An 11,262-nucleotide genomic window follows, 5' to 3' on the forward strand; every position below is an offset into this window, starting at 1 on the left:
GGGCTCTTCACCATCCTAACATCCAGTGTCTGCAAATGATGTTGTAAAGAACCCAACAAGCAGACACAAAGCCATCGTGTGACCTTATAATGATGATCAAACTAATTACTTGTGCTGACACGTGTCACAACTGTGCTGACACCATGGGTTGAAATCTGTTTCTTTATTACGGCGAGTCCAAGTTGCATTCTTCTTTCCTGTGGGAGTTGGATTGTACTCAGCCACCCGGAAGAGTCAGGGTGAGTAGTGCTGCTGAGGTCCGGGGTGTAGGTGGAACGGGTCTCAGGATGGCCAATGATTCAAGATCAGTGATGAGACCGGGGAGAGCCCGCCCAGCAGCCCTCCACTGACGCGCTCATTGCTCAGGGTCAGGCCACGGGTTTGGCTCTGAACAAACACATGGGTTTGGGTCGGGGCCCGGGTCAGGCTTTCCCCTCAGAGTCTCCTGTATCCTGAGCACCTTTCTCCCCATAGTGCAAGCTGGCGGGTGGGCTTGGGAGCTCGTGGTTCTGAGCACTACCTTTTTTTTTTTTTTAAGATTTTATTTATTTATTTGACAGAGAGAGATCACAAGTAGGCAGAGAGGCAGGCAGAGAGAGAGAGAGAGAGAGAGGAGGAAGCAGGCTCCCTGCCAAGCAGAGAGCCCGATGCGAGACTCGATCCCAGGACCCTGAGACCATGACCTGAGCGGAAGGCAGAGGCTTAACCCACTGAGCCACCCAGGCACCTGCACCACCTATTTCTATCCAGTTACACCCAAAGACTTTCATTGATGCAGCTTAAGAAAACCCCAATGGTTTTATTGTGGTAAAAATATATGTATATATAACACAAGATTTGCCAATTTAGTCCTTTGCATTAGCTGAGTGCATGATTATTGGCAACCATCACTATTCTCTTTCCCCAATTTGCCATCACTTCAAACCATAACTTTGCACCCATCAAGCAATAATTCCCCACTCCCTCCTCCCCACAGCCCCTGGCAACCTCGAAGCTACTTCTTTATCTCTGTGAATTTGTCTCTTCTAGATATTTCGTGGAAGTGGAGTCCTGTGATAGTTGGTCTCTTGTGTCTGGCTTTTTGCACTTAGCTTAACGTTTTCCAGGTTCATCCATGCGGCAGCGTGTATCAGTCCTTTGTTGCTTCCTATGAATTGGTCATATTCCGTTGTATTTTGTTAACCCATTCATCCGTTCATAGGTGTCTGATTTCTGTCCACCTTTTGGCTACTAGGCATAAAGCTGTTACAGACATTGACTTGCAAGTCCCTGCTTCAGCCCTGTTTTCTGTTCTTCAGGGTAGATACCCAGAAGCAGATGGCTGGGTCATATGGTAACTCTATGTTTAACTTCTTGGGGACCAAAGTGTTTTCCACAGCTGCCACACTATTTCACGTCTTCACCAGCAACGTAGGAGGGCTCTGATTTCTCCATATCCACGCCAACACTTGTTTCCTCTTTTTATTCTCATTATTAGCACTTTTTAAAGATTTTATTTATTTGAGAGAGAGAGAACCCACAAGTGAGGGATGGGGAGGGGCAGACAGAGAAGGAGAGGCAGACTCCCTGCTGAGCAGAGAGCCCTACGGGGGCTCAATCCTGCCACCCTGAGATCATGACCTGAGCCAAAGGCAGATGCTTAACCCTCAGAGCTACCCAGACATCCCGGCTCTGAAATCTTAAATGCCAGGTGCTGGGCTAGGAGCCCTAGGTATGTTGTCCCATGTAAGGCTCCCAGCAACCCTCTGACGTTCTGGAAGGTTCCACCATTATCTCGAATGTACAGGCCAAGACAACTGCAGAAGGGGAGCAGCCGGGAGCTGACCTGGGAGCCGGCGGCCACTATCCCAGGCTGACCTGTCTACAAGCATAAAAACCACGTTACCCTCAGCGGCCATCCCCTTCCCAGGGCAGATGTTTTCCCCAGGCTTTGTGTGCACTGAATCTTGTAAATGGATTCGTTGCGGTGTTGGCCCTCCGCTTGCTCCTCCTGCCCTCACTTTGTGAAGTTTGCTACCCCAGCAGGAGCGGTCCCGCTGCATCAGAGAGCTGAGACCTCGGGGTTACTGCTTGGGGCCCCGCACACTGCAGGGACTCTCTGAACACCGTGGGTTCACGTCCCGCTGACGCAAAGCACACTTCCGGGGGCAACACTGCGCAGAGCTTTCTCCGAGGCACTGTTTGCCAGATATCAAGGGTCTGAAACCTGGATCTCCTTTGAAGATCCAGGCTTAGAAAGAAATGCAGCCAGGAGCTTTTATCAGGCTGGCTAGCGGAGGCACGGGGAACCGTGGGTTGCTAGAGGTTCTGCCCGCCTGTGAGAAGAGAACTTGGAAAGAAACGTATGACTCTTTTCAAATTCTCTTGCCTTGGGATCAGGTCGTGATCCTGGGGTCCTGGGATCCAGCCCTGCGTGGGGCTCCCTGCTCAGAAGGGAGCCTGCTTCTCCCTCTCCCTCTGCCTGCTGCTCCCCCTGCTTGTGCTCTCTGTCAATAAATAAATAAATAAAATCTTTAAAAAAAAGAAATGTACACTCCAGCCTGCAGAAACAATACCACCCAGAGGCAAAGAAAGAAGAGCAGTATGAATGCTTGACTGATGGCGCGTGTGCTAAGCGGTGGGGTGTCCCATCATTTATAAGAGCGAATATCTATTTATGAAAAATTATAATATGTCGGGGGCGGGGGGCAGAACCAAGAGCATGTGCTAAGTACACCAAACTGTAAGATCTGGGTTATCACTTTATGGATCAGAATGAGGCCAATTTTCTTAAAAATGGGGTATCAATGGAAAGATTATACATAATCTTTTTGGGTTTGGGTTTGGAAAAAGCTGAGATTTAGCTTTTTTTTTTTTAAGATTTTATTTATTTATTTGACCGAGAAAGAGCAGAGTGGGGCAGGGGAAAGGCAGAGGGAGAGGGAGAAGCAGGTTTCCCGCTGAGCAGGGAGCCCCAGGCGGGACTCTATCTCAGGACCCCAGGATCACGACCTGAGCCAAAAGCAGATGCTTAACCAACTGAGCCACCCAGGCGCTCCTAGATTCAGCTGTTCTAACAGAGATCCAAGTCAGAAGTTTATTTTGCTCTCCCTATTTCTTTCCAGGCTGATAAGATAGCTCTGCTCCATGAAATCAGTGAGGGATCTTGGTTCCTTCTGGGTGTTGGTCTTGTCTAGGTTGTCCGACCAGCTTGTCAGCACTACCACACTCCACATGACCAGGCCTGGCTGCAAGGGAGTGTGGGATATGTAGGTTTTCTTTCTGGGGGTGTCTTATACCTAATAAGAGTCTATCAATTGTGTTCATCAGCTACTGCTGTGTAACAAACAACCCCCACCCACCCTGGCTGGCTCAGTTGGTAGAACATGCGACCAATCTCAGGGTCGTGAGTTCAAGCCCCATGTTGGACATGGAGCCTACTTAAAAAAACGAAACCAAACCAAAAGAACTACCAATAAAAAACATTGTCTTCCTTAAGTTTCAAAGTTCTATTTCCAAATATTATTCTATTTATAAATCTGGTCAATTCTACCACTTTTGGGGGAGGTCTTTGATGAATGGTCAACCCATCCCAGTTTCAATAGCTTCTTAGCTATTTAGAATTTTTTATTTATTAATTTAGAATCTTTATTTAGAATCTTTATTTAGATTCTTTATTTATTTAGAATCTTTATTAATTTATTAGAATTTTTTAGAATTTAGAATCTTTATTTATTTAGAATCTTTATTAATTAATTTCCCTTTAATGTTCTGCTTTCACATTTTAAACTGTTCGATTTTCTTTGGAAGCTCAACGGAAGTGCCTAAGAAGTGAAACCTTCTTAGGTACTTAACTCTCGTAATAAATTATGAGTATCAAGATCTTTTAAACATTCTAGGACTCACCTAGAAAAATTCTCTTTCATGTTCCAGTGAAAAATTACAAGTCTAAAATAATGGATCACAAAAAATAAAATAAAATAAAATAATGGATTACTCAATTATGCACTTTACATTGGAAGACTTACATCTACAGAATAAATCTGTCATATTTTTGCTGATGCCAAATTCTCTTAAGCATTACAAATACTTTAAATACCAAATATCCCAGATGATTCTCCCGCACCCAGCCAAATATCCCAGATGACTCTTAAACATAACATAGGAGGGCTCAGTTGGTTAAACGTCTGCCTTTGGCTCAGATCCTGATCCCAGGATCCTGGGGTCAAGCCCCAATCCCTGTATTGGGCTCCCTGCTCGGCGGGGAGCCTGCTTCTCACTCTTCCTCTCTCTCTCTGCCCCTCTGCACACATGTTCTCTATCTCAAATAAACAAAATAAAATCTTTTTTTAAAAAGACTTTATCTATTTATTTGACAGACAGAGACCACAAGCAGGCAGAGAGGCAGGCAGAGAGAGGGAAGCAGGCTTCCTGCTGAGCAGAGAGCCTGATGCGGGGTTCGATCCCAGAACCCTGGTGTCATGACTGAGCCGAAGGCAGTGGCTTAACCCACTGAGCCGCCCAGGCACCCCCAAAATAAAATCTTTTTAAAAATATAACACAGGAGTATTAATTCTGTCAGTTCAATTGACTTTCTTCTTTTATATATATTTTTTTAACTAGCCTCCATGCCCAGCTCGGGCTTGAATTCACAACCTTTGAGGTCAAGAGTCATGCGCTCTACTGACTGAGTCAATGAGGTGTCTTTCTCTTTTTAATTATAAGCCTTGCTTACAGCTGGGCATTAACACACTTGTAAGTAAGGAAAATTTTACTGGCAAGGTGAGGTTAATTCTTGGCCAGAGCTTTGGAACTGGAACGGAGCTCTCTAACTTTCTAGTGAAAGGGGGGGAAAAAAAAGAAAAAATTAACAAAAATTCCCCAGAACAGCACTCCAGAATGCTGGGCCCTTTTTAAATAGTTACAATAACAAAGGGGCTCATGGGCCGTGAAGCTTTGGTTCTTGGGCCTGCATCCCAGGTCAGGCTGTACCATGACCTCATATGTGTGCAATTTCACACTCAGTGAAATCAGAGGAAATTTGCGCCTGCTACCGGCTTGCTCACAGCTGGATTGGCGTCAGCTGGTCTGTCTACTGCCCAACTCCGCGTTGCATTCTTTCCCCCTCCACGAGCCTTGAGTCCCACTGTCTGACCTGGCCGCAACCTCTGGAGGCTAGGTCAGTGACCGCCAGTGTGTTGAAGGCATCACTCATCAGCCCTTTGCCTGGCTCTGCCGCGGCCAGGGAGCAGAACAGGGAGGTCCCAGAGGGTCGCCAGGGGACTGGAGATCAGGGATCTGGAGATTGGGATGAATCAGCTCTCACAACCAGAGTCCATGGAATGTGGGGAGGGTGCAACCAGCCTTGGTGTGTGTGTGTGTTTGTGTGTGTATTGAGTTGGTTGTGGGGGGGGCCGCACTGGGAGGGTGTGGAGCGGCTGGGTTCAACTTCTCAAAAACTCCAGAGGCCCCGTCTCCAGGAGGAGGGGAAGCAAGGGGCCCAGATGGCGGGAGATCAGATAACAGGCTGGGGTGGGGGAGGGTGCTGGAGGAAGACAGTGGAAGGAGGCTGGCCACGTGACTTCAGAGCCCAGCCCTGCCCCTTCCACCCCGACCCGGAGGGGACTGAGGAGGCAGTGCAATAGCCCAGAGACGAGCACCTGCTGTCTCTGGATAAATCTAGAGCACCTGCTGTCTCTGTCTAGAGGCGGGGTGCTTTGCCTGGGTCCTGCGGGGAGGAGCTAGCTGGATGAGTCCTAATCAAGGCGAGAGGTGATCCTGCCTGACCCTGAGCCCAGTGGCCCCAGAGGTAGGGCAGATTCTGTGAATGTCTTGAGGGAAAGAAGCGGGATTTGCTGTTGGGTTAGTGTGGATGTGGTGTGGGAGAAGGGGAGAGAGAGAGAGAGAGAGAAATCCAGGACCAGGCAAGGTGCTTGGAACGGAGCAGCTGGTTGGACACTGGGGCCTCTTCCTGAAGGCGGCCTGAGGCGCAGGTGGGGAGGTGGTGGAGAGTGAGGGCCCAGCGGCAGTTTGTTCTGGGCACTTGCTATGAACTTGAAGGTGCAATGTCTTCCTAAACGTGGTAGCCATAATCTCAGAAAGAAATACGTTCTCCAGGGGCGCCTGGGTGGCTTAGTTGGTTAAGCATCTGCCTTCTGCTCAGGTCATGATCTCTGGGTCCTGGGATGGAGCCCCGCATCGCATCGGGCTCTCTGCTCAGCGGGGAGCCTGCTTCCCTCTCTCTCTCTGCCTGCCTCTCTGCTTACTTGTGATCTCTGTATGTCAAATAAATAAATAAAATCTTTTAAAAAATAAATAAAAAAAAGAACACATTTTCCATAACAATCAGCATACATATAAGTAAACAGAATTTCTTGCAGCGATGTTTACCCTTCCTATATGTGATGTACTCTGACAAATCAATTTTTTATTGTATTTCATTTTTTAATTTATTTGACAGACAGAGATCACAGGTAGGCAGAGAGGCAGGCGAGGGGGCGGGGGGCAGGAAAGCAGGCTCCCGCTGAGCAGAGAGCCTGACATGGGGCTCGATCCCAGGACCCTGAGATCATGACCTGAGCCAAAGGCAGAGGCTTAACCCACTGAGCCACCCAGGTGCCCCTATTGTATTTCGTTTTTTAAAAAGATTTTATTTATTTGAGAGAGAGAAAGATTGGGAGAGAGAGAGAGAGAGAGAGAGAGAAAGCACATGACGGGCAGGGAGGGGCAGGCAGAAGGAGAAGCAGACTCCCTGCTGAGCAGGGAGCCAATAGGGTACTCGATCTCGATCTCCGGACTCCAGGATCATGATCTGAGCTGAGGGCAGTCACTTAACCAACTGAGCCACCCAGCCGCCCTGTTGTATTTCCATTTTTTAAAAATCCTGGGGACCCCTGCAGGCATGATGATGTTGTCAGAGAAGATGTCAAGGGCAGGGCTGCTGAGCCAGTGGCGGGAAAGTGGCAGGGACAGGCCCTGCTGGGCAGCAATGCTGTGCGAGCTTAGGGCAGGGGTGAGTAGGCTGTGGGGTGCCAGGGCGTAGGCCCCTCTTACCCCTCCCCCTGCAGAGGTGGGCCTGGGTCTGCGGCAGGGTGGAAATGACATGTGGGTCCTGCGGCCTCCCATCCGGGATCTGCACTGTGACTGCCTGTGAGTGAGTGCCCATCTCCCCCCCAACCCCCGCCAGGCAGCCCCAGGGCGGGGTCCGTGTCTGCTGCGGTTGGTCTGGTCCGGTCGGTCGTGGAGGAGCCTGGCTCCTTCTCTCTCCCCTCCATCATCTTCAGCATTTGGCTTTTATCGTCCAGGATGACAGCCTCCGCTGCATGTACTGTAACCTCACAGAGGCAGGAAGAAGTGGGGAGGGCAAGGCCACCCACCCGGCAGAGCTCCCTTGCCCAGACCTGACCACATGGCCACTTTTCCTGCACAGGAGCATGTGAGCGCAGGCATCCAGCAAAGGAGAACAGGTGAGCCGTGGCTGGCGGTCTCTACTTCACCTTCTGTGGCTGGCGCATTGCTGCCGCGACCAGAAAGATAGGGGTTCCGTTAGCCAGGAAGGGGGAATGGTGGGCAAGTAACAGATCTGCTGTGTTAGGACCCGGGCGACAGCAGCAATCTTTACTAGTGCCACAGTCCGGCATTGCTCTGTCATTACTGACTCTGGCTGGACACCAGAGGGGGCTTTAGGAGCACCCCGTGAGCCCCTTGGATGGATGATGGGGAGACAAGGCAGACCTGAGGAAGAGTAGGAAAGGATCGGAGGATGCTTGGCAGTGGGAGAGCGAGAGCGAGAGGGAGACGTCCCACTGAGCAGGGAGCCCGACGCGGCCTCGAACCCAGGACCCTGGGATCATGACCTGAGCCCAAGGCAGACTCTTAATGGACTTAGCCACACAAATGCCCCTTATTTTTGTTTAGAAGTAAACACACATACATACACACAGTTGTTGGCAGGTAGAGATTCCTGGGAGACAGACTCCAAGCTGGGATCTGCAGCCGGAGAGGACGGTTAGCAGGGAGTGCTCTGGGACACGTGTGTGAGGAAGAGAGGGGGCAGGGTGGGTGCTGGGAGAAGCTGATACGGTTGCAACAAGGGTCTCAGTCCATCTGATGGGGAACCTGGAACTGGAATGGCCCTTCTGGGTTGTTCCTCGCTGAGGCATGGAGCCAGGCTTTTGTCCCTCTTATTGCCCAGACACAGAATGTGGGCTGCCCCTCGGAAAGAAGCATGAGCTTGAGCAAGATGGTTCTCTACAGCTGACGGTCTTGCCCAGACAGAGGCTCAGCTGGAAGCCATGTGCTATGAGCCACTAGCAGCCGTGGAAAGAATGCCTCCACCCTGAAGAGGAGACCTGGGCTGTATATTAGAGGGTCCACTCCACTTTTCTACCCAATATCAATAGGTGCGGACAATTCCACAATAAACTTAAAAAAAAAAAAAGATTTTATTTATTTATTTGTCAGAGAGAGAGCACAAGCAGGGGGAACAGCAGGCAGAGGGAGAGGCAGGCTCCCTGCCAAGCAAGGAGTCTGATGTGGCACTCCATCCCAGGACCCTGGGATCATGACCTGAGCTGAAGGCAGACACTTAACTGACTGAGCCACCCAGGCTTCCCCACAATAAACATTTTTTTAAAAAGATTTTACTTGGGGCGCCTGGGTGGCTCAGTGGATTAAGCCGCTGCCTTCGGCTCAGGTCATGATCTCAGGGTCCTGGGATCGAGCCCCGCATCAGGCTCTCTGCTCCGCAGGGAGCCTGCTTCCTCCTCTCTCTGCCGGCCTCTCTGCCTACTTGTGATCTCTCTCTCTGTCTCTCTCAAATAAATAAAATCTTTTTTTTTTAAAGATTTTATTTATTTATTTGACAGAGAGAGAGCGCACTCATTTGGCGGGGAGCAGAGGGAGAGGGACGAGCAGACTCCCCACTGAGCAGGGAGCCAGACCTGGGGCTCAGTCCCAAAATGTGGGATCATGACCTAAGCCAAAGGCAGCTACTAAACTGACTGAGCCACCCAGGCTCCCCTCCACAATAAAAAATTTTAAAGGGCTTTCTTTTTGTTTGTTTTAAATGTAATCTCTACACCCAGCATGGGGCTTGAACTTAAAACCCTAAGATCAAGAATCACACACTCTACTGACTGAGCCAGACAGGCTCCGCTCCACAGTTAAAAAAAAAAAAAATTTAAAGAATAAGCTTTTTTAAAAAATTTATTTTTATTTATTTATTTGACAAAGAGAGAGAGAGAGAGAGAGATCACAAGTAGGAGGAGAGTCAGGCAGAGAGAGAGAGAGAGAGGAGGAAACAGGCTCCCCACTGAGCAGAGTCCGATGTGGGGCTCGATCCCAGGACCCTGGGATCATAACCTGAGCCGAAGGCAGAGACTTTAACCCACTGAGCTACCCAGGCGCCCCTCCACAATAAAAATTTAAAAGAAAATCTATTAATGTAGTCATAACTAAATAAAAATCTTTAAAAAAAGAAAATCTATTAATGTAATAATATGCCATATTAACAAATGACAGGAGGAGAAACATTGGATGAAACTCAACTCTCATTTATAATAAAACTTTTGTGACCCAACTAGAGAGAAAGGGGAATCATCAACCTGATATAAGGAGACTGCCTATAACAAATACCAAAGTTAATTAGAAAAATTCCCTGCAAAGAATCAAGAGGAAATTTTAGCAAGTCTGCTCGATGTAAGACCAACCTGAGGGGGAAAAAAAAAAGCACTCTGATAATAAAGGCAACGACCAATTAGAGAGTATAATTCATAAGAAAAGAGTCCATTCTCTTATACAACAAAAAAGTAAGATGCATAGCAAATGCCAGGAAAAGATGTCTGAGCTCATTTTGGAATAAATGATGAGACCTAATTAAAGGATGATGGAGGTAACCTAAACAAGGAGACAGATACTAAGTCATACAGTAGTTAAGGTGAATGATTTAGACCAGACACAAAAAGACAGCTATTGTCAGATTCTACTTATATGAGGAGCCCAGAATAGGCAAATTTATATAGAGAGAAGATAGAGTGGAGAGGCTGTTGGGGAGGAGGTAGGGGAAGCTATTGTTTAATGGGTACATTAAATTAATTACTTACTTAAATGTAAATGTTTGGGATGATGAAAAAGTGCTGGAAAGGATAGCGGTACTTCTCCAACATTGTGAATGTACTTAACGGCACCGAATTGTACACTTAAAAATGGTTAAAGGGCGACTCAGTAGAGCGTGAGACTCTTGATCTCAGGGTTGTTAAGTTTGAGCCCATGTTGGGTGTACAGATAACTAAGAAAAAAAAAAAAAGAGTTAAGATGGAAATTTTATGTTCTGTTTATTTTGTCACAATAAAATAAAAAGTTTCAGGGGAATGACTTCTGAAGGAACTGTGCAAAGAGAAAAAAAAAATCAGATATATGTAAACCAATACGGATATGTATACAAAATGCAATGCTGAGTGAAAACAAAAAAAAAGTAAGTTGCAAAAGGTCCAGGAATTGTGGCACTCTCTGTGAAAATTAGGCTGTGAAGATTTGTGAAGTTTTGGCTGGCTGTTATAGGTACTCAAAATCATGGTAATTTAAATGAGATCCAAGTTTATTTCTCTCTTGGGTAAAATTCTTTTTTTTTTAAGATTTTATTTATTTATTTGACAGACAGAGATCACAAATAGGCAGAGCGGCAGGCAGAGAGAGGGGAAGGGAAGCAGGCTCCCCGCTGAGCAGAGAGCCCCGATGCGGGGCTCGATCCCAGGACCCGGGGATCATGACCTGAGCCGAAGGCAGAGGCTTTAACCCACTGAGCCACCCAGGTGCCCCTCTCTTGGGTGAAATTCTGTTGTGGGCTGTTCAGTTGGGCATAGTGGCTCCACTATTGTCTAAGGTCTAGGCTGCTCCTGGCTTCTCATTCTACCAACCTTAGGACGTGGCTCTCGTCCTCATGGCCCACGATGTAGCTCCAGCGGTCACATCTACCTTCCCAGGAGCAGGAATGGTGAAGAGGAGATGGAAAGGGCATGCTTCCCCCACCTTAAAGTCACATGTCAGAAGTTGCACACATCACTTTCCCTTACATTGCATTAGCTGGAACTTTGTCACACAGCCACACTTGGCTACAAGGGAAATTGGGAAATGTGGTTTTTATACCAGGAAAACTTGAAACCAGAGATATGGAGGGAAGGGACACTGGAGGACATCAAGTAGTTAATCCCACACTGTCCATAAGAGAGACTGCTAAATTCATCAGGTCTCTCAAAATCCATTTTCCCTTTTAGAAATAAAAAC

At 47.8% G+C, this 11,262-nt stretch overlaps 1 long non-coding RNA gene across 1 annotated transcript; it reads left to right on the forward strand.

The window, feature by feature from the left end:
* Positions 1–5,632: 5,632 nt before the first annotated feature.
* LOC123930694 lies at positions 5,633–8,340 on the forward strand. Its single transcript, XR_006816128.1, has 3 exons — positions 5,633–5,788; positions 7,284–7,445; positions 8,174–8,340. It is a non-coding gene; the product is annotated as an uncharacterized LOC123930694 (long non-coding RNA).
* The last annotated feature ends 2,922 nt before the right edge of the window (positions 8,341–11,262 follow it).

This window comes from Meles meles, chromosome 19 (assembly GCF_922984935.1).
Source record: "Meles meles chromosome 19, mMelMel3.1 paternal haplotype, whole genome shotgun sequence".
In the NCBI taxonomy this organism is placed as follows: Eukaryota; Metazoa; Chordata; class Mammalia; order Carnivora; family Mustelidae; genus Meles; species Meles meles.